The sequence below is a fragment of the Lampetra planeri genome, chromosome 10 (genome assembly GCF_965212315.1).
Source record: "Lampetra planeri chromosome 10, kcLamPlan1.2.h2, whole genome shotgun sequence".
NCBI classification, from domain to species: Eukaryota; Metazoa; Chordata; class Hyperoartia; order Petromyzontiformes; family Petromyzontidae; genus Lampetra; species Lampetra planeri.
The window spans coordinates 735,254-758,174 of record NC_136116.1 but is presented as its reverse complement, the minus strand read 5'-3'; the positions used below and the strand labels follow the sequence as shown (position 1 = coordinate 758,174).

Genomic DNA, 22,921 nt, shown 5'->3' with positions numbered 1-22,921 from the left:
CGAGTGTGGTGACGAGCGCGGTGACGAGTGTGGTGACGAGTGTGGTGACGAGTGTGGTGACGAGTGTGGTGACGAGCGTGGTGACGAGTGTGGTGACGAGTGCTGTGACGAGCGCGGTGACGAGTGTGGTGACGAGTGTGGTGACGAGTGTGGTGACGAGTGTGGTGACGAGTGCTGTGACGAGCGCGGTGACGAGTGCGGTGACGAGTGTGGTGACGAGTGTGGTGACGAGTGTGGTGACGACCGCTGTGACGAGCGTGGTGACGAGTGTGGTGACGAGTGTGGTGACGAGTGTGGTGACGAGTGCTGTGACGAGCGCGGTGACGAGTGTGGTGACGAGCGCGGTGACGAGTGTGGTGACGAGCGCGGTGACGAGTGTGGTGACGAGTGTGGTGACGAGTGTGGTGACGAGTGTGGTGACGAGCGCGGTGACGAGCGCGGTGACGAGTGCGGTGACGAGTGCGGTGACGAGCGCGGTGACGAGCGCGGTGACGAGCGCGGTGACGAGTGTGGTGACGAGTGTGGTGACGAGCGCGGTGACGAGCGCTGTGACGAGCGTGGTGACGAGCGTGGTGACGAGTGTTGTGACGAGTGTGGTGACGAGTGTGGTGACGAGTGTGGTGACGAGCGCGGTGACGAGTGTGGTGACGAGCGCGGTGACGAGTGTTGTGACGAGCGCGGTGACGAGCGCTGTGACGAGCGTGGTGACGAGCGTGGTGACGAGTGTTGTGACGAGTGTGGTGACGAGCGTGGTGACGAGCGTGGTGACGAGTGTTGTGACGAGTGTGGTGACGAGTGTGGTGACGAGTGTGGTGACGAGCGTGGTGACGAGCGCGGTGACGAGTGCGGTGACGAGCGCGGTGACGAGCGCGGTGACGAGTGTGGTGACGAGCGCGGTGACGAGTGCGGTGACGAGTGTGGTGACGAGTGTGGTGACGAGCGCGGTGACGAGTGTGGTGACGAGTGTGGTGACGAGTGTGGTGACGAGTGTGGTGACGAGCGCGGTGACGAGTGGAGAGACGAGCGTTTTGAGTTTTCGATGCACGGACCTCAGTCCTTAGTCACATGACCAGCTCGCACCAAAAGAGGATGTGAAGACTGTGATGATGAGGAATTTACTGCTGTCTTGTGCATTCTCAGGGTTTTGAGTTCCACTCATATTTATCATTCCATTCTACGTGTTTTTTTTATTTAAAGGACATTTTTGACTAAAATAAAAAAAAATCTCAGTGCATCGGCGTCGAGGGCCGCTCGGCTCGTTTCTGCTCGTCACAACGTCCAGTCCAGAACGTGAAGGGCCAGTTTCAGCAGAAGCCTCTCAACCCCAGTGATAAATCCCCTCGAGCTGAAGGCACGAGCCAGGCCAGGGCTAGCGGTGTCCGATCCTGGCAGTCAGCTTCTCAAGGCAGAAAGTATTTATTATCCTGTTCGGGAGACTACACCTTCACTTGCAGTACTTTCAGATTTTAAAGCGAGTGTGTTTGCTTGTACAAGTCGTGTGCATGAGTGGATGGTGTGTGTACGTGCAGTGTATGGGAGTGTGCGTGAGTATGCGTGTTGTGCATGAGTGAGGTAGCGCTACGCTACGAACCCGGCGACCTGAGTTTGATTCTCGCTCACGGCCAAAACCAGTGGCGATTATCTGAACTGGTGCTGGGCCTTCCCTAGGTCGACTCGGCCTCAAAATGGTACAATATGCAAACATCGCCACTGGGGAAACAAAGGCGGTTGGGCATGGTGCTGGCCACCGTGCCGACCTTCATTGGTGCTACTCGCTAACAGCATTTGCCCCACAAGTCTGTTCAGGCTATATGGGGGATCTCTATCTTTATGCATGAGTGTGGACTGCCTTTAAGTGTGTATGTTTATGTGTGTGCATCCTGTATGAGTGTGCTTAGTATACAGTGGGTTGCGTGAGTATGCATCTGTGTGGCGTGCATGAGTGTGTTTATTTATGTGTGTATGAGTGTGAATGTCAATCTGGTCATAGGTCTGCCCTACACCCCCCGCATGGCGCTGTTCTTCTCATTTCTGCTGCCACCGCACACCCCACCGTGCCCCACCCCGCATGCCCTCTCCTGCCCTCATCCCCCCGAGCCCCCGCTCCCCACCCCCCTCCGCTGCCTCTGCTGGGCTGCGTGCGATCTAGCTCCGGCCCAGCCGTCCGGTGAGCCCCACTGCCCAGCACCGCTGTCGCTGGGTCTCATCCCAACGCACACGCACGCACTCGCTCGCTCAACTCCCACGACACAGGCTCACTCAACAACTACTCGCTCGCTCGTTCAACAACCACTCACTCGCTCGCTCACTCACGGACGCACACAACACATGCGCAGCGATACAGCCGTAAACACAGAGCTGCGTGGTATTTGTGCACGCCGGCGCGTCGACAAATGAATGCTGACTACTGCGCACACGCTAATGCACACGCTTGTACACGTGCTAGCACACTCGCCCGCCACGCACTCGCACCCACACAGACGTGCGCCCCTCTGCTGCGCCGCGTGTGTGTGGCGGCACAGCCTTCACAGAGGGACGTGTGTTTGGTTTGAATGCCTTTCCCTCTCCCTGGCGAGGAAGCCGTGAGCGATGCTTCCACGAGTTCACCCTCTCCTTGTCCCTGCTGCCGTTTCCTCTGATCGTTGAGCTCTTCTTGCAGTGACGATTCTGATGGGCGAGTGATCCCCTTCCTGTGCACACCTCTGCCTCCACCCCCGCTCCCACCTTTGCCCTCAACTCGACCCCACTTGATGGCCCTTACCCTGCGCTGCCCGTTTCCCTCCTCCTGCCTGCTCTTGCAGCCCGCTTACCTGTCTGTCCCTGCCTCCTGTGGGGAGGCCCGAACCCCGGCCGGCGATCCCTCCCGCTCAGTAAGTGTCACAGCTGCCCGTCGCGATCGTAATCACTCGCGGGGTGCGGTGGGAATACGTGGCTGGTCTGAGTCTCCGCTCTCCCGTCTCGCTGAAGGCAGCACAGAGAGGAGGAATCGGCTCTGTCTCTATGTCAGGCTTTTTGTCTCTAATTGTTATTTTATATACAGTTGATGAGCACAGGCCCAAACAGTGAATCATCCAGCAACAAGCAACACGATTGAAGTTGTAATAGACACAGAGGTAACACGTGTCTTTGAAGCAAGAAAACTGATTATAGGAGCATGGGATAAGAGACGATGGGAGGGAACTCTAAAGTGGAGCAGTGCGAAGCATGAAGCAGAGAGGGTAGCGTTGTGACCAGCGGTGTGGTGGTTGAACACAGCATGGATGAGATGGAACAGTAGGCATGTACACTCGCTCACTCTGTCCCTGGATAGACATATATGTGCGTGTAACAGGCATGTGATGATGCATCGATTAACCGATTGCAAAACTCTTTAGGTTCATGATTCATGTATAAAATCCTTCGTATTAGTCATGCATGCTGTAATTTGGCCATGTGACTGCTGCGGCCACTTGAGATTCTACATTCACCGCAATTCCTGGGTTGAGTTGCGACCACAAACTCTTTCATCACCTCATGAGTGGGGGGGGGGGGGCGTTTTATGTTTCGTGGTGTCGTGGGTAATGGGAGGGGGGACCAGGTGTGGCCAGAAATTTGTTTCCGTTCTCAAGTGCGCATGGGATTTGTAGCTGACATTAGCTTTCCTACAAGTAAACACTTTCAATTTCAGACACCTGTTCAGGTGCGCTGTCAGCAGCAGCTGCTGAACTGATGTAACAATGGTGGCCGGGCGTGGTTCCGCACTCTCCCATGCGCCACGCTGGTCGCTAAGCACCGCCGCCACCACCTGCCGTGGCTCCAGCTGCTCACCGGACTGACGGGAGGATCCTCGCATGCGTGTGTGCGTGCGTGTGTGCGTGTGTGCGTGTGTGCGTGCGTGTTCACAGGGTGCGGAGGAGCGGCCAAGTTCACTGGGACCGAAGATGGCGGGGGGGGCGCCCCCCTCACCGGGTGCCGCCTCCCCGTCCTCGCCCGCGCCTGTGTGCCCCAGCGGTCGGGTGCTAGAGCAGCGCCGGTACAGTCACAATAATAATAACACAAATCTTGAGTTTTGTTTTGCGTCGTCGTCGTCATCGTCCATGCAATCTGAATCTTACGCAATTGGCCAATCTCCGCAATTTTGAGCCGATAAATGATTGTTTATACTTGTGGGAGCAAATCCACACATGCGAGAGGGAAACGCTCAATCCCATACAGAAAGGACAGATTATATCAGTACTCAAGTTGCTGGGCCGCCTTCTCCTGGCAAGCCAGGGTGCGGCTACTCCTCGACGCCCACAGGAAGGGAGTTGGCAACATTTGTGCGATCCAGCCGCTTCTCACTCCCCGCCAACACGTACCCACTGGTAGACATTACCTACCGGGGTGCGGCTTGCACATGGCCTCACTTTGTGTTCAATTGCGCAGTTTTGTGTGCGTGCCTATGTGTTTGTGGCGAGCCGTAGTGCAGCAATTAGCATGCTACACAACGAACCCGCTCAAGGCCAAAGCTAGTGACAGTTTTCTGAACCAGTCCTGGGTTTCCCTTATGTCATCTCAGCCTCAACTGAGTACCTAGTGTGATGTGAAAACATCGCCACTGGGGAGACAAAAGCGGCTAGGTGTGGGGTGCTGGCCATCTATTCCCTCATAGCACTTGCCCCAACGCTGTCGAAGCTCTGTGGGGGATTTCTTATCTTTCCTCTTCACACGCGTTCCTCTGTGTGTGTTCACCTGCGTGCCTGTGTGTGTGTAGGTTGGTGCTGAAGGAGCTGGTGGACACGGAGGCAGACTACGTGCGCGACCTCGGCCTCGTGGTGGAGGTGAGCCACTCGATCACTGCCACCTCCACCCCCCCCACCACTTGACTCCCTCTCTCCCCACTCCCTCTCCTACAGCCCGCTGTATGTAAGTGCGTGCGTGCGTGCGTGCATCTTGGCAGGGATACATGGCGCACATGAAGGAGGAGGGCGTGCCAGACGACATGAAGGGAAAGGACCGCATCGTGTTTGGCAACATCCTGCAGATCTACGACTGGCACCGCGAGTAAGGCCACCCACCACCTTGACCCCACCGTGGGGCCACCACCACCACCTTGACCCCACCGTGGGGCCACCACCACCACCTTGACCCCACCGTGGGGCCACCACCACCACCTTGACCCCACCGTGGGGCCACCACCACCACCTTGACCCCACCGTGGGGCCACCACCACCACCTTGACCCCACCGTGGGGCCACCACCACCACCTTGACCCCACCGTGGGGCCACCACCACCACCTTGACCCCACCGTGGGGCCACCACCTTGACCCCACCTTGGGGCCACCACCTTGACCCCACCGTGGGGCCACCACCACCACCTTGACCCCACCGTGGGGCCACCACCACCACCTTGACCCCACCGTGGGGCCACCACCTTGACCCCACCTTGGGGCCACCACCACCACCTTGACCCCACCGTGGGGCCACCACCACCACCTTGACCCCACCGTGGGGCCACCACCTTGACCCCACCTTGGGGCCACCACCACCACCTTGACCCCACCGTGGGGCCACCACCTTGACCCCACCTTGGGGCCACCACCACCACCTTGACCCCACCTTGGGGCCACCACCACCACCTTGACCCCACCTTGGGGCCACCACCACCACCTTGACCCCACCTTGGGGCCACCACCACCACCTTGACCCCACCGTGGGGCCACCACCACCACCTTGACCCCACCGTGGGGCCACCACCTTGACCCCACCTTGGGGCCACCACCACCACCTTGACCCCACCGTGGGGCCACCACCACCACCTTGACCCCACCTTGGGGCCACCACCACCACCTTGACCCCACCTTGGGGCCACCACCACCACCTTGACCCCACCTTGGGGCCACCACCACCACCTTGACCCCACCTTGGGGCCACCACCACCACCTTGACCCCACCTTGGGGCCACCACCACCACCTTGACCCCACCTTGGGGCCACCACCACCACCTTGACCCCACCTTGGGGCCACCACCACCACCTTGACCCCACCGTGGGGCCACCACCACCACCTTGACCCCACCGTGGGGCCACCACCACCACCTTGACCCCACCGTGGGGCCACCACCACCACGTTGACCTCACCGTGGGGCCACCACCACCACGTTGACCCCACCGTGGGGCCACCGCGTCGGCTCCGTGTGAAGTGAGGGATGCCAATGAGGCTGCTGTGCGCTCACCCACGAATCCCTCTCTCTCTATGCTTTGTGCTTTCGTTTTCCCACCCTAGATTTTTCTTGGCGGAGCTACAGAAGAGCCTGGAGCAGCCAGAGAGACTGGCCTCCCTCTTCATTAAGCACGTGAGTCCTCACGCGTGCTCTCTATCTCTCAATATCCATTTCGTTTGTTCGTCGCTTCCATCTCCACCTGGCACTGCTTCGTTTCGTTCACTTTGACGCGTGTGTGGTACGTGTGTGTGTGTGTGTGTGCGTGCGTGTTTGCGTGCATGTCTGCGTGCATGTGTATGCGTGCATGTGTGTGCGTGCGTGTGTGCGTGCATGTGTGTGCGTGTGCTGCAGGAGCGGAGGCTGCACATGTACATCGTGTACTGCCAGAACAAGCCCAAGTCGGAGCACATCGTCTCCGAGTACATAGACACCTACTTCGAGGTTAGGATATCATCATCATTTTATTATTATGTGATTTTACCCAGCAAAGCCTGAGACTCAATACTATTGTTCAGGAGGGTCCTGACAAGTTTTGTGGTAATGTTTGGGGGGAAAATGAAAAATTATCTGCAATTTTAAATTGAAGGTAATATATCAGCATTGGGATGTTTTGGCCAATACCAGTTACATTGTGTGGTTTCTTTAGTTCTGGGAGGAAACCCACGCAGAACAGGGGGAGAACATACAAACTCCACACGGACAGGTGCCCAAGTCGGGAATCACACCCAGGCCCTTCTTGCTGAGAGGCACCAGTGCTACCACTGCACAACCCTGCCACCCCAGAGGATAATCCCACATGTCTAACCCCACAGATCAGCTGATTCTCCTGTTGAGCTGGTGTGCGTGCGTTTGTTCGCAGGACCTCAAGCAGCGCATGGGCCACCGGCTGCAGCTCACCGACCTGCTCATCAAGCCCGTGCAGCGCATCATGAAGTACCAACTGCTTCTCAAGGTGTAGCAGCTAGCGAGACGCTGCCGACTTGAATCACACACAAAAAAACAATCGGCCGTGGCGTGTGTAGTCTCCTCCAGAATCTCACGCGATGTCGCTTCCCTGTGTGCAGGACTTCCTCAAGTACACACGTCGGGCGGAGCTGGACACTGTTGAACTGGAGGTGAGAGCCACTCCTGGGCCTGCCCAGCGGTAGCATGTTTGACGCTTGTTGCAGTGGTCTGTGATTTGAATCCGGCGGGCCACCCTGGTTAATATTGTGGGGCTATTTACCATAAGATACGCGCCGTCTGCTCTATGGTGGACGTTCAAGATCCTGCAATGTCCTTCTAAGAGACACCGCCATTGTGTGCTGGCGTCACTTTCCAAATTTGCCGAATTCTAAAAGTTATCTGCAAAACTACGCAATTGGGATTACACTACTGGTAGACCAATGCCCACTTGCAGGTCAGGTGCTGAAATTATTTCGTGCTCCACAGGGGCAGCTAGCTCTGGGGGGTGCCCTTTTTAGCATGTTGAGGCGAGGTGTGATGTTAGTCGCTTGGCAGGTGTAAAGCGCTGCGGCCTGCCGCGGCGCGAAGGAGGAGGGCGGCTCCATCAAACGCAGCTCGGTCCCAGTCGCGGGGCCCGGCTCGTGTCTATTTCTGGAGAGTGGTGCAATGTGCCCCGTCTCACCATTGGCGCCATCCCCTTTCCTTGCAGAGAGCGGTGGAGGTGATGTGCGTGGTGCCCAAGCGATGCAACGACATGATGACCGTGGGGCGGCTGCAGGGATTCGAGGTGAGCGCGCGTCGCCCCACGTGGTCGCCTGCCCTCTCCGTTGATCTTCGCGGACGAACGTTTTCTCCCAAACCCAGACCCCCGCGCTGTGTCGCATGTAACACGTGAAGCGAGCATGGGGCTTACATTTCATCTTTTTTATTTTCTACAATATTTCACCTGGAAAATCCCTTGAGCCGGAACATCTGGTTTGGAACGTCTTGTTTGCAATTGTAACCAGGGTATTGTGTTACATTCTAAATATATTAATTATGCAGTTTGCATTAATACAATGAATACCACACCCAGTCAAACACACACATAAATACAGAAGTAAGTGGTACACACGACCGGTTCATGTAAATTGGCTGGGACTGGCGACACGAGTGGGTTGTTCTGGGAGATAGTTCCATGCTGAAGCAGCTCTGTGTCTGAGTGAGAGTGCCTGTGTGGGTTTGATCCCTCGGGAGGGTTAAACTGTTGTGCCTGCCGGATCGTAGAGTTAGGAGGGAGGCAAAAGCCCTGCGATACTCGGGGTGTCACAGACGGTGTTCAGGATGTTCGTCACCTCCGACACCCACTTCCTCTCGGCAGGGGAAGCTGACGGCCCAGGGCCGCCTGGTGCTGCAGGACACGCTGCTCGTGAGCCAGACAGATGCCGGGCTGCTCGCGCGGAGCAAGGAGCGCCGCCTCTTCCTCTTTGAGCAAATCCTCATCTTCAGCGAGCCACTGGACCGCAAGCGCGGCTTCTCCCTGCCAGGGTTCCTCTTCAAGCACAGCATCAAGGCAGGCACCGTGGTCGCGTCACCCTCACCACCCACACACGCGCACGCACGCCCGCCGTACGTACCGCACGTACTGCACGTACTGCACGTACATGCTGAGCGTACACACTCACCGCAAATCTCTTCACTGCACATTCTACACTTACCCACTGCCTACATCTTCACTTCACACATGCCACATGCACATGCTCCACATGCGCACTCACCACACTCCTCAAACACACCCACGGCACACGTACAAAGATCCCCCTATAGCCACTAACAGGTTATTGGTGTAATGCTGTTTGCGAGAACCTATGAAGGGCAACATGGCACATGAGTGGGTGGTGTGGTTAGCACGACGCCACGCCAGGCTACCTTTGTGTTCCCATTACTAGTGTTTACACACCGCACCAGGTATTCATTTAAGGCTGAGTTGATCTAGAAGAGGCCCAGGACCGGTTTAGATATTCGACACCGAGCAGAAATCGAGCTGGAGTTTGGGGCGCAGTGGTAGCGCACTGCACCACAACCCCAACAACTCGAGTTCACCACTGCTTCCCACACACACGCTGGGTGCGCCCGTACTGCGTACGTCATGCTCCGTTATTGGATTAGTGGCGTCTGCTTTCATCTCAGTGTCAGAGCCGGCCGCACCACGTGCACTGCGCATCACCGAGCTTCAGCGGAGATTTGGTGCAGATGTCGGGCGGTTCACGTTACTTGTGCTGCATAATGTGGTTGCTTTACACATTTCAATTAAATTATGCCACTTAGCAATAATCCTGCAGATGAGGGGTGTTCGTCATCTCGTGCAGAGATGTGTGCACACTGGTTGTCTTATTTTACCATGTGTTTCGGGGCTGAGTGGTGTAAATGGAAACACTTGGGTTGTCAAACTGAGCACGACCCTACACTACTCCTAAACAATCAATCCTTTCGACACCTGCGACGCTTGATGCAGCACGCCAAGTGCTGGAAGTGCCCCCCCCCCCCGTAGTCGCGCCGATATGAACGTAACTGCAGATAGCTGCTGCGTTTGTTTAGGCTGTATAATTACGGATGATTAGCTTTCACGTCATTGAGCCCACAGTCTGATGTTAATTCCCGTGAGCAGGGAAATCTTTTCTTTTTTAATCTGCAGAAGATTTTCAGATCAAGTAAACGAGCAGGGTGTCACCTGCACTCGTGCGGAGCTGGGATTAGTCATGGCTGCGTGGGAAGCATTCGTATCGTTACATCTCAACGAACAACGCGATTGTGCGGCGTTCCTGCCGTAACCACGCAACCAATAAATTAGGATCGCGTGCCAGAGACTCTCAGTTACTCTCATCGCGTTGGCTATCGCGGGTCGATATCCAAGCCGCCCGACCGCTCGATCGTCACCCCTTCATCAGGCTCAATCGGCCTTCTCGCTCCACCGTCTCTCGGTCGCAAGCGACGGTCCTCGACGATGCAGAGGGAAAACCAAGACGGTGCCACAACGCTGCGCCACAACACCGCGTGCCGCCGGCACACCAGTCCGCCAGCTGCTGCGCCCCCCCCCCCAAACGAGTGCCGTTGTGCCCCCCCCTCCCCCGCGTTGCGCCGACAGATAAGCCAGCTGGCCCTGCAGATGGACGTGGAGGGCGACCCGTGTAAGTTTGCGGTGGCGTGGCGGAGCGGCGGTGGCGGCTCGGGGGGCGGCGAGCGTTACCTGCTGCAGGCGTCGAGCCCCGAGGCGCGGCAGACCTGGGTGCATGAACTCTCCCAGCTCCTTGAGACGCAGCACAACTTCCTCAAAGGCAAGAAGCAACTCCAGTGGTGTCACGAGCCGAGACCAGTCCACCCCACACTGCCATCACCATCTCTCACCATCCTGCAACACAATAATCCTTCCGGCACCTGCACACGCACCAATGTCGTCACTCCATCTCCTCGGTGGACGGCCTCTTGGACACGTTCCGCTCCTTGGCCGCCGCTCCGTTATCAGTCGTCCATCGTCCTTTCTCATGACGCTTCCTGCCCAAGCCTTAACGGTTTGGTTGCTGTCATTAACCTGCGTAGATTCTCTGATCCACGTCTTCCTCTCTGCGCCTCGGTGCAATTCCAACCATGCATCTCTCCACGCTTTTTTGTGCACTTTTACTTTTTATTTTGTATTGCTAGTGACCGCAGTGCGCCACGTGGCAGAGAGCGTCATACGCACTTGTAAAAAAAGAAACTCCCCAGCAAACTCACGACCTTCAAATTCTCTTCGTGTTTCCAGCATGGTCACGTCTGCCGAGTCCCTTCCCCACATACCGCACTTGCCTTGATGTTTCGCTTGTGTTTATTTTTTATTCATAAATTAAAATACTTCCCCTGCAAGTTCCTTGAGATGGACACATCTCTTTTGCTATGATTGCAAGTTGAACATTTACCCCGCAGCCCGCCGGCCTCTCAGCAGACCGGCGCTCACACACGGCGCTCGCTCTTAACGATGTTCGCCCGCGTCCCTTTTCTCCGCAGCGCTCGTATCGCCCATCGAGTACCAGAGGAGCCAGGGCAACGGCAACTACAACAGCCTGGGCCGGTTGCGCCCACCTGCGGGGTCCTCCCCCGTGCCCGGAGTCGGCGCCTCCCCTCGTCCCCTCTCCTCCATGGCTGCCTACAGCGGAGGGGGTGCAGCGACGGTCAAGGGTTCCGGGGCTGAAGAGGCCCCCTCCCCTGTCGGGCGGAACACCTCTCTGCCGGCGCTCAACCACCTGAGCTTAAAAGAAAGCGACGGCCCTATCACGGGCGCATCGTCCGCGGGAACAGTGGGGTCCGGCGGCGAGGCCGTCGGCCACAACTCCGGCTTTCCCATGCTGCGCTCGCCGAGCGGGCTGGAGCACAAGGGCTCGGCCCCAGCGTTGCTGTCACCCGGCGCTGGCGGGGAGCCCAAGGAGCGAGCGGGGGCCACGGAAGTCCCGCACGGCAGCATTCGGAGAACGGACAGCGGCCTGCATGGCTCGTCCGGCTCAGGCACGAGCCTGGAGGAGGCCGAGACGCGCGGCGTGCAGGGCGTTGGAAACGCCATGCCCCAGGGCAAGCCGCCACCGGGCAGTCCTCCGCCAGACGGGGGGTCCCCTCTCTGCTCCACGTACTCCTCCCCGGCCCGTCTCCCCAGGGACCTGTCGCTGCCCCCGTTGAGCCCCTTTCCTCCACCCAGCCCCTCCTCCAGCTCCGGCAAAACCTCTTTCTGGAGCACGGACCCAGCGTCGCCGGCCAACCGGCATGGGGTGTTCAGCTTTCCCGGCGACGGGGACTCGCTGCCGCGGCGCGCTAGGCGGCCACCTTCTGGCCGTGATGCGGACAGACTCAGCAACTGCTCCACCACCAGCGAGCACTCGCTGCAGAGCACCGGGGTGAGTGGCGGATGCACGCACACCCCGTATCCATTGTAAACTCACACACGTTGTGCGTGTGTTCTCTGCTTCTCTGCAGCTCACGTGAGCCGTATGTGTCGTGAAACTGTATGCCGTACCGAAGTCAGACCTGCGAGAGTTTTAGACTATCGTGTTTCTTTTTTTACAAGTTGCCGAGCAAAGGCTAAAAATGCCATACGACCAGCAACAAACATCACGATCAAAAGTCCTAATAGCTAAGATTTAACATGTTTCTTGAGATGTTAACTACCTCGCCTGGTATACAGGATGTCGTGGGTTCGATCCCAACCCTGACACCTGTATATTTGGAGTTTGCATGTTCTCCCCGTGGTCGCTTGGATTTTTCTCTGGGTCCTTAGGTTGTTCCCTCTGGATTTATAAATGTGCGTTGGGAGTATTGGCTGCGATTAATTTCCACGTGATAAGCCACTTCGTTGAGCTATCATTTGTGGCCAGGTCACTGCTGAAAATGAGTTATATAGCTCAATGGGCCCTACGTGTTAAAACGTCACTAAATATATAGTTTAGTTTTAGTTTGAATTGAGTAAGCTTGGGAAGAGATCATGGGAGGGCAATTCTATGGTGGAGCAGGGAGAGGGAAAAAGCAGTGTGAGTAATGAGTAGGTGTGAGTGGGTGAGTAAGAGAGTGAGTAGGTTTGGTGATTGGGTGAGTAAGTGGGTGAGTAAGTGGGTGAGCGTGTTGTTGGGTCCTGCAGTGTAGTGGTTTAACACAGCGTAGGTGAGACAAAGCAGTCGGTGTCTGGTAGACAGAGCCCTCACCGTGGGTGGAGGAATCAACAAGCGAATCTGATAGTAGTAGCAGCAGCGACAGAAGAACAATCTGATAGGGAGATGGCTCAAAAGGCCTCATGTGCGGACGCCGGTATTTGTGTAAGAGCGAGACTCTGCTAATGTCCGCCTGCCGGCGCCTGCAGTCCCAGGGGGAGGACACCGGGAGCTCTGGCGGCGGCGGCGCCTGCATGTTGGTGACGGCCGATTACCGCGCCGTGCGCGAGGACGAGGTGAGCGTGGCCCAGGGCGAGGTGGTGCAGGTGTTGGCTACCAACCAGCAGAACCTCTACCTGGTGTACCGCGCCGCCACCCCCCACCTGCCCCGCCGCGGAGGGCTGGATTCCGGGCCACGTGCTGGGCCACGCGGGGCAAGGCTCCAGCGGCAGCGCCGCTAGGGAGGTCTCCAGCGAATACGGAGTCAGGTGAGGCTACGTCGCAGTGTGGGGGGTCCACGGGGATGGGGAAATGGGGACGGGGGCAATGGGGAGGGTGCCATGATAGTATATATGTATGTTGAACTTCTTTCGCACCGTACGTAGCCAACCGTGCTAATCGGAGGTGCGATTTCTGTTTATTCTGTGCGCATTCTGTGTGTTGTCGGTGTGTGTTGTGTAAGTTTGTGCTGTGTGTGAGTTGTTGTTATGTGTGTGCTCTGTGTGTGTGTGTGCTGTGTTGACTGTTGTTGTGTATGACTGTTGTTGTGTGTGATTGTGAATGTGTCATGGTGCTGGTCGCTTCACAGGAAGTCCCCGTCGTGGCACGCTGCGTTCCGGTTGCGCCGGAGGGAGAGTCGGGGCGAAGGTCGCTCGGACGAGTCTCCACACAAGAGCCGCGACCCTCACCGCGTCATCGTCAAGGTGGGGAGTGAAACAGAGGGCTCACCTGGGAATGTTATCAGAACTAAAGTCTTGTTCTCCATCTGTTTTTTCCGTACTAACACATCTGGATTTACTGCCTTGAACTAGAATCGTTAATATCGGGCCTGCATCGTTTTTGCCACTGTGAGCACACTGCGTGTCTGTCCCTAATCGGCTCGTTAGTAGCTCTGTCTGCCTGTCTGTGTCGGTTACTGCCTGTGTGTGTGCCTGTCTGCCTGTCTCTTTGCCTCCTTACCACTCCAACCTCCCCGTTGCCTCCTGCCTCCTGCTGTGCGGACGCTGCTGGCAGGACTCTCCTGTCTCTCCCGACTGCGAGTGGGACGAGACCCAGCCTAACACTAATGTGGAGGTAGCGACACTAACAACCCTAACCACAGCACGGCCGCCCTCGCCATAACAGCACTCTATCCACAGCAACGCGACTAATCTCATCACCCCTAACGTCGGTTCCTGTGGAGGGCTGTGTTTGGTGGGGTCGGGGGAATGTGCAGCAGTGTCTGCTGCTGTATCTCTTGACAGCAGGCTCTGCTTGGGTGGATAGACTTCGCCAGAAATAGTTATCTGGCACTTAGGAAGCTCGGCCCGGTCGCGGATATCATCGCTGCTCAGCACGGCAGCCCGTTCCATTACGAGTGAGCACCTGCGCTGCTGGGATGTAACTCTGCTCCCCATCTCCGTGTGACGAAGAGCTGGTGTCTCTCAGTGCGCATTCCGAAGCCTGACTTTTATCTCCATCTTTTTATTTTTCAGTTGCTGAATCCAAACGTCATTTACGAAGGTGAGCCAAATATTCGCCACGTCATATTTTCACCAATCCCGTTGTCACAAAATGTTGTACTTGATAAGTGTGTTCAATGAAACACGGAGAGATGCATGCTTAGGAGTTACCTGGAGAGAACAAATGCAGGTTAAAGGCAAAATTCTAATTTTTAAGAAAAGTCTGCGCTTGGGCAGGATACGTCACAGCTAGAAGGGACGATGGTCAAGAATCATAACGGAGTGGCAGCCCAAGAATGAAACACGTCGGAGAGGACGTCCACCGAGGAGATGGAGCGATTGGATTAGTTGATGTGCAGGTGCTGGGTGTATTGTTTAATCGCAAGATTGTGAGAGGTGACGGCAGCTTGGGGAGGCCTTCATCCAGCAGTGGATGGATCATGGCTGATGACGATGATTGGATTCTGTTCACTTAGACAGCTGGTATAGATGAACCCCCGTGTGTGTCTGGAGTTCACCGCACACAGCTCAAATCTAGCGGCAGCGTCTTGTTGTTTCGTTGTTGCGGTCGTCGTAGTAGTTGTCATTGTTGTCACTGTCGTTGTTGTTGTCACTGTCGTTGTTGTCGTGCAGTTGCCCCGGAGTTCCTTCACCCCGTGCAGGATACAAGTTGTGGTATTGGCGAGACAGCCACCCTGCGGTGCAAGGTGTGCGGCCGCCCGCGCGCCACCGTGGTATGGCGGGGCCCAGGACAGGCCAACATCACTCCCAGCAACAAGTACACGCTCGCGTACAGGTGAGCGCCGCCGCGCACAGCTGGCCTTCACCTCCCGCACACCCGGCACCAGTCGATTAATTGATCGCCACTTTGTGAGGAAGTCAACAGTGTGGAATTTCTCCTGCTGGCTCGCAGCTGTAAGCCAGAGATCAGCACCGTTTTCTTGCTCATTTGAGCAGGAATCCCTTTGGGGATTTCAGAAGTAGTTTTGTAGTGTCATATTTTGGGGCTGTCCTGAGAAACAAGGCGGTGTTACTCTCCTCACTGTTGAGACACGACACCAAGAGCACGAATAACGAAAAGGCTGCACACCCCCTGCTCCAACGCCACGGTGATCGTACACAACTCCTCGGTAAAGCGTCACAATAAAAAGTTTCCACCCAATTGTTTACATTTCCCACCGTCATGTGGAATCGCATCAATTCCACTTGTAGGAGCGGCTTATGCTGAGAGGGCCTGGTGGCCCATTTCACCAGGGTTCGAATAAAATTGGTGAAAAGGAAAAGAGTGTGAGAGGGCAGGGGTGGCGGCCGAGCGGGGGGCGTGTGCTGAGAGGTCGTGGTGTCGCGGCCGGCAGTGACTCCGGGGAGGCGACGCTCAAGATCCACAGCGTGATGCCGCAAGACGGCGGCCTCTACTCCTGCGTGGCCAGCAACGACGTGGGAGCCTCCACCTCGTCGGCAACGCTCCGCGTGCAGGGTACGCCCATTCCTCCTCCCTCCTCTTCCGCGACGCACTTCATTTATTATTTTTGTGCGATGCTCCGTCCGTCATCAAACAAGAAGACTGAGCGGCTCCCCGTGGTCTCACGCTCGCAGGGGTGCCGGGAGCTCCGGGCCGCCCCGTGGCCCAGGAGCGGAGCAGCTCCTCTGTGTTCCTGCGGTGGCCGGCGCCTGCCAGCACCGGCAACTGCCCCATCTCAAGCTACACCGTGGAGTACCGCGAGGAGGGTATGGGCACTCACTCTCAACGCTCCCTGTCTGTCACAGGAGACCAACTAAGCATAGAGATTGCCAGTGTAAGTGCCTCATGCATCAGATGATAGCTGAAATCGCAGCGCAGGATTTATCTCTGTGCGGGGAGCGGACATGGCGTAGGCACTGCAGCACATGGCCCAGCGTTCGCCGCTTGTTGCAGAGGTCCGCAGTTTGAATCCGGCACACTGCCCTGGTTATTATTGCAGGTGTATTAACCATAAAATACAATGCTCCATCTGCTTTACAGTGGATGTTAAAGATCGCCTGACACCATTTGAAATGTGTGGGCTGTTGGGTGCAGGCATAATGGTCCAAATTTGCCAAATAGCAATAATTAACTTCTTCAGGCAAACTAATTCCCAGTATCAGGCCAGGTGCAGAGTCACCTTGTGCCGCGCAGGGGCATTTGGCACTGGGGCTGCCCTTTCAAATGCGTCGAGGTAAGACGTGACATGTGTCGCATGTCGCGTGCGACGCGCTCGGTGCCGCCAGTGCAACGGAGCAGGTGTAACGGCGCGTGCATCTTGCAGGCATGCCAGGCTGGCAGCACGTGGTGACTTCCACGCTGGAGACCTTCCTGCTGGTGGAGGAGCTCAGTGCCGGTGGGCAGTATCAGTTCCGAGTGAGCGCCAGCAACCCATGGGGGATCAGCTCGCCCAGCGAGCCGTCCACGTTCATCGCCCTGCCCAGCGACCCAGGCACTGGCGCGCACCGACACAAGCACACGGTCGCACTTTGGAATTTCCTTCCATGGTATCTTTCCCCAAGCTGTTAAAGTAAACTTGCTCAATTCAAGACGCGTGTTCACTCTGTATGTGTTATAACTTTGATGGTGCTGTTTGTTGCTAACCGCATGACGAGTTGGGCCTGTGCTCATCAACTGTGTAAAAAAAAAAAACACTGTAACCTTTGCCGGTGTGAGTCGCCACAATTTATGGATTGTAATGGTGAAAAGTCATTACCCTTCGCGGTGCAGATGCCAGCAGTGATGGATTGCGTACGGTCTGGAAGGACAACTTCGACAGCACCTACGCCGAGCTCGCCGAGATTGGACGGTGAGGCCCTCCTCGACTCTGCGCGAGACCCCCGTCACCTGACCGTACCCCCCACCGCTGCCCCCTGAAGCCCCCCCCCGCCACGTTGGAGCCGCACGGTGCCCTCAGCGCGCCACGTCGTTTCCTGTGCCGCCGCAGGGGCCGGTTCTCGGTGGTGCGACGCTGCCTGCAGAAGGGCAGCCCCCGGGAAGTGGCGGCCAAGTTCGTGAGCAAGAAGCTGAAGCGGAAGGAGCAGGTGGCGCACGAGGCGGCCGTGCTGCGCAACCTGCAGCACCCGCAGCTGCCGTCGCTACTGGACACCTACGAGACGCCGTCGAGCTTCGTGCTCGTGCTGGAACTGTGAGTCGCGTTCCCTTCCCTTTCTCTCTCAGCCAGTGCTCGTGCAAGACAAGCTGCCCATTGAAAAATCGCCATTCTCGCCTGTATACGCGTGCCACGTCAGTGCTGCAGGTACGACTGCGTGTACACGTGTCTGTGTGCACGTGTCTGTGGCAGGAGCGGTAGTGTAAGCGGTTAGCGCACTTTGCTACAAACCCAGCGACACGGGTTTAATTATCAAATCTTGCTCATGGCCTCCCATAGGTCGACTGAGCCTTAAATGAGTAACTGTTGCGATGTGTGAACGGCACTACTGGGGAGACAAATGTGGTTGGACGTAGTGCTAGCCACCACACCATCGTGTGGCATATTGGTCATCATAGGTACTCGCTAACAGAACTTGCCCCAACAGTCTGTTAAGGCTATATGAGGATCTTTGTCTCTTTGTCCTGCAGACTGCCGGATGGTCGTTTGCTTGACCACGTGGTCCGACAGGGAGAGCTGACGGAGGAGAGCGTGGCGGGCTACCTGCGGGACACCTTGCACGCGCTGCAATACCTGCACAATTGTCGCATTGCCCACCTGGACATCAAGGTGACCATTCTTAGCAAAACTCTGCATGCAGGGCATCCGGCCTGTGATCCATGTGCAGTATAATGCATCCCTATCTTCTGTTCAATTCGTTGCAGTGTTGCCAGCTTATGTGCATCTTGTGTCTGTTTGTAGCCTGTGTTGAGAATGGTAGATAGTATGGATATTTTTGTATGAGCTCACGATGCTCTGTTGTGGAACATTATGTGTAACATTTCGACTTTATTCCAAGCCTTCCAAACCAATGTTACCCAAAGACCCTCTTTGATAGAGCCCTGTCCGGCACATAGAGAAGGCATGTCACATGTTCCAGTAATTGAACCTTGTTAATATATTTATTAAAATAGCTTTGTTCATGCATATTACTTATAAAAATGCTGTAGAGTTCGTAATGCGCAGTTTTCGTATTGAGGCGCGGGAAACTGCAGGCAAGATGGAAGGCAGCCAGAATGGGCATCAACAGTTGCCCAAGTTCTCTGGTCCTATATTGGGCTGTTTGGCCAACTTCATTACTCGGTGGGCCAAAACTCAATGCCCACACAGATAAAAGATGGAAATTAAGCTAGTTGCTGTATTGCCATACCTTTGCAAGCCAGGAGGTGGCGACCTCGTCGAGTTGGGAGTTTCGCGAATGTGTGCGGTGTCCGTGCATCGTCTGTCCGTGTTGCTCGCGTGCACCATCAGCCCGAGAACCTCCTGGTGGAGATGTCGGGCCCGTCCGCCGTGCGGGTGAAGCTCGTGGACCTGGGCGAGGCAGTGCAGATCACCACGCACTACTACGTGCACGTGCTGCTCGGCAGCCCCGAGTTCGCCTCGCCCGAGGTGGTGCGCGGCCAGCCGGTGGCGCTCAGCACCGACGCGTGGAGCCTCGGCGTCCTGGCCTACGTGCTGCTCAGCGGCGTGTCGCCCTTCCTCGACGAGAGCGTCGATGAGACCTGCCTCAACATCTGCCGCCTTGATTACAGCTTCCCGGAGGAGTACTTTGCGAGCGTAAGCGAGGAGGCGCGATCGTTCGTGCGCCTCCTGCTGCAGGGTGACTACACGCGGCGCCCCCCGTGCTCCGCCTGTCTGCTTGATCCCTGGCTGCAGTGCCCGGGCTACGCCTACCCCGGCGCGCTGCTGGACGTCGCCCGTCTCGCCGCGTTCATAGAGAGGCGGAGCCATCAGAACGACGCGCAGCCCATCAGCCCCGTCACCGACTACATGATCAGCCGCGCCACCATCCGGGCGTAACGACCCGCTCGGCAGCCGTCAAGTGTGGGTCCCGGGGCCTGGGCAGTGGGGGGGTCCTTGGGTTGAGCATCGACCTTTAGGCCGAGCAGTTTAAAGGTCGTAAGGCAAAGGAAGCAATAATAGCAACCAGTTTTCAAAAGTTTGAGCAACCGAAAGAGGTTCTACCTGAGCCTTGACATACTTTTACATTTCGTTTCTTACAGCCAGTCCACCCTCGGGCAAAGAAAACCAATGCAAATGCAACACTTGGCCGCTCACTTTTTAAGGGGGAAACATTGCACAGGGCTCCCTCTCAAGTGAACTATTTTCCTCGGACAACAGTTTTGTACAGAATGTGGACACGGTTTAAAAGCCAAAAACTACCAGGAGGAGCAGTAGGGCTGCATGACGGGCATGGAGGTAACCAAGCGCACACGGGGTCCGGGTGGCAGGCGAAGGCGGCACGCGCTTCCACGCGTCCGATGCAGGAAGGTGCCAGGGCTTGCATGATGTCCCGGGTCCACCTGGTGGTTTCGTTTGGTACAATGGGCGGGTTACCTGGGCCAAACAGACCGCATGCCTACTGGCTGCTTACCTATGCGTGTGGGTGAATGCAAATGAGTGTGCGTATGCAACTTTATTCATGCACACGTGTGCTTGCACGCATGTTCAAGGCCACGTTGTTCAATGCCAGACTGTTCAATGCCAAGCTCCTGTTAGTGGAGTAAGCGAAATCAACACACACATCCACAACCCAGTCATAACTACGAGAGAAGGTTGAGGCTCCATGGAGCTACTCAAAGTGTATTTAACAGTGTATTTAACAAATCCCTATAGAGACCAGCTCCAATGCATTCATAGTGTGGTTTCAGTGCAGGGCCACCTGTATTACGGCAACACTGTTCACCTTCCCATCTGCCCCTCAGGCCAGACATGGTGGTGGCCTGATGGGCAGGAAGGCCGAGTGCACCTGTACAGAGGCCAGGCCACGTTGGCGTGTTGACTAGGTGTTCCCCTACAACAACGCCTGATTTTACATGCCTGGGTGCGAACACCCGCAGCGTGAGTGGTAACCGGGCGTGGCTGTAATCACGACGCGTTCTGGACAGACGGACGTACGGGCTAAGGGACCTGAAGTGATTAATAAATGTAGTGTGTACTCTGCTCGTGCCATGTGTTTGGAAAAAAAAAATGTCTCATGCAGTAACCATAGCGTTTAGTGTTGTTTAACGGAAGGTGTTGGTACGCTTTGCGTTCCTCCTCCCCACGTGGGCGATGAGTGGCGTGCGCCCCGCATGCTCGCCCTCGCTGCCCCATTCCACGAGCCGCGCCCCTTCTCCCCAGCTGTGGTACGTGTGCCATGCGTGTGTGCCGTCTGTGCGTGCCATCTGTACATGCCGTCGTGTGTGTGTGTGCATGCCATGCCGATTCCACCCCACGTGTGCGCGTGTGCCGTGGTCGCGTGTGCCGTGCGCGCACCAGTTTGTGCGCGCGGGGTTCTGTACAACCTGGCTGCCAATCTGAAAAATGTAACCTTTTGCAGGTTTAAGCTGTCGAGGCTCAAGGCCGAAAACCTATTATTCAGCCTTGTGTTTAGAAAGCATATTTTGCCAAAATTAAATGTATTTTCGGCTCGGTGACCAGCTCTCTGAGCGTTTTAGACAATGTTGTTCCATGTGAGTGTACAAGCATCAGCGTGCCCCGTGTGCCCTCTGTGTGTAAATAGTGTGCGTTCTATTTAATGGCAGTCCTAGACCGTGGTGGGTGAGGTAGGTCGGCCGCGTGTGCGAGATGTCCCCGTGCGGTGTACCGGGTCCCACCGGGGCCCTCGTGTGGTGCTGTGCGTACTTTTTATCACCGTGAATCTGGAGTATTAAAGGCAAGCTTTACATCCTAACCCGAGTCCGCGTTGGTTTTTGGAGACGTGGCACGGTGGAGGTAATGAGCAGCGCCTGCTACCGAGGGCCACTTGCACCGGAGCGCATGAGAAAGGAAAATCCAACATCTCAATTATAACGAATCATGACGGGTGTTATGACATTCACACCGTAATCTGACCTTTGCCCCCTATATGCGTCAGCATTCGGGACGATATAACTGCGGGTTACATCGAAATGTTTAGTAGGTTAACGCATGAGAATAGGTTTCCCCTTTTTTCTAGAAACAAAACAGGTGTTAAGATATTAAAACACCAAACTGAAACCTTTTACAAGGAATCATGTCTGCATTAACCACAATACTTGTGGCCAGAATGCGAAAAAAAACACAGATAATATATGCATTGTCTTTAAAACTGATTGGTGCACACTAGAGACAGCTTTCTTTTGAGCCTAGTCTCAAAACGGTGTTAGACCAGAGGACGCCAAAAGGCGTGTGTTTTAACATCTTAACACAGCTGTTTTGTTGCCGGAAAAAAGGGGAAAACCTATTCTCATATTTTGGTACTGGCAAAGGAGGTCCCATGATGAAGGTTAACGCACTTTGATGGCTCAACGAAGAAGAGAGCAATGTTGAGCTTCGTCTGGAGTGTGGTGGAGCTGTGCCCCTGCGAGACGAGATGTTGGTAACGCGGAAGACAGACGCAAAGGGATCGGAAGGTTTTGAGCGTGGATTCGGTGCAGAGTTATGAAAATGAGCCGGACTGATTGAAATATCGCGTCGTGTTTCAGGTGGGAGAAGAACGATGACTTATTTGATGGTTATGAAGAGGGGGGACATCCGTATCGGGCAGGTGGTAATGAGAGGCTTGCTGAAGGGAGTTATGAGAGAGAATGGCTTGCTGCCGAGTGGGATGGTGGAGGAAAGATTTAACATTTTATTGCAGCCATGTCGGTTACTTGGATTGGGTCATTGACGGATGCACCGTCCACGCTCCCCACGATGCTAACTGACTGTTTTAGCTGACCGCTATATGCTCATTATTCATAATAGATTTTTGGGTTTGGCCATGTAACGTATCGCCAAATTTGTAAAATAATACTCTCCACCACCTATCCACCACCTGACAGCCAAATAAACTGTCACATTTACAGCATTCAATGTGAAAATGATTGTTTCAGCTCGTCGATACGTTGAATAACACATTTCACAACTAAATGTATCTATTCTATAACGATGGTTTGCTTGAAATTGCACCAGGCATTTTAAGGACCAGTTTCAGTAAGTCGTTCTGACTTTGCCCTGAAGACGTTTTGCGCAGTTTTAAGCGAAATGAATGTGTTTATTTTGGTTGCTAGAGTGTTTTAAACGTACCAGTGACGGCTGAAACTATAATCAATGGCGCATTAAACGCTTACACACGTGGCAAGCTCTGTTGGGTGGTGGATGATCCGACGGCACAAATGTGGCCACATCATTACGTGGCCTCGCTCGTAACTCGAACAGGAAGAAGCTAAATAATGTCGATGCCAGACGACGTTCGATAAGGGCGTACGGCCATGACGTCGGCAGCGGCTCGCAGTGACACAGAACACTGAATCAAGATGACCGAGCTTTGTTTGCCCAGGAGGCAATCCTTTAGAAATCCAAATGCAAAGCGTGCTGAGATTTCCGCTGCC

The 22,921-nt window shown here is 55.6% G+C and overlaps 1 pseudogene across 1 annotated transcript in view; it reads left to right on the top strand.

Moving 5' to 3' along the window:
• Nucleotides 1–21,261, top strand: part of LOC144721120 (kalirin-like) — a 92,949-nt pseudogene extending 71,688 nt beyond the window's left edge. Inside the window, exons 36-59 of the transcript XR_013585841.1 lie at nt 5–1,004; nt 3,822–4,012; nt 4,733–4,799; nt 4,919–5,022; nt 6,245–6,314; nt 6,534–6,623; nt 7,042–7,134; nt 7,247–7,297; nt 7,837–7,914; nt 8,488–8,679; nt 10,252–10,441; nt 11,148–12,025; nt 12,982–13,260; nt 13,581–13,695; nt 14,006–14,065; nt 14,467–14,494; nt 15,067–15,229; nt 15,789–15,910; nt 16,030–16,161; nt 16,719–16,886; nt 17,165–17,243; nt 17,382–17,582; nt 18,017–18,155; nt 18,837–21,261. The product of XR_013585841.1 is annotated as a kalirin-like (transcript). The remainder of the gene's footprint in view (nt 1–4; nt 1,005–3,821; nt 4,013–4,732; nt 4,800–4,918; nt 5,023–6,244; nt 6,315–6,533; nt 6,624–7,041; nt 7,135–7,246; nt 7,298–7,836; nt 7,915–8,487; nt 8,680–10,251; nt 10,442–11,147; nt 12,026–12,981; nt 13,261–13,580; nt 13,696–14,005; nt 14,066–14,466; nt 14,495–15,066; nt 15,230–15,788; nt 15,911–16,029; nt 16,162–16,718; nt 16,887–17,164; nt 17,244–17,381; nt 17,583–18,016; nt 18,156–18,836) is intronic.
• Nucleotides 21,262–22,921: the final 1,660 nt, after the last annotated feature.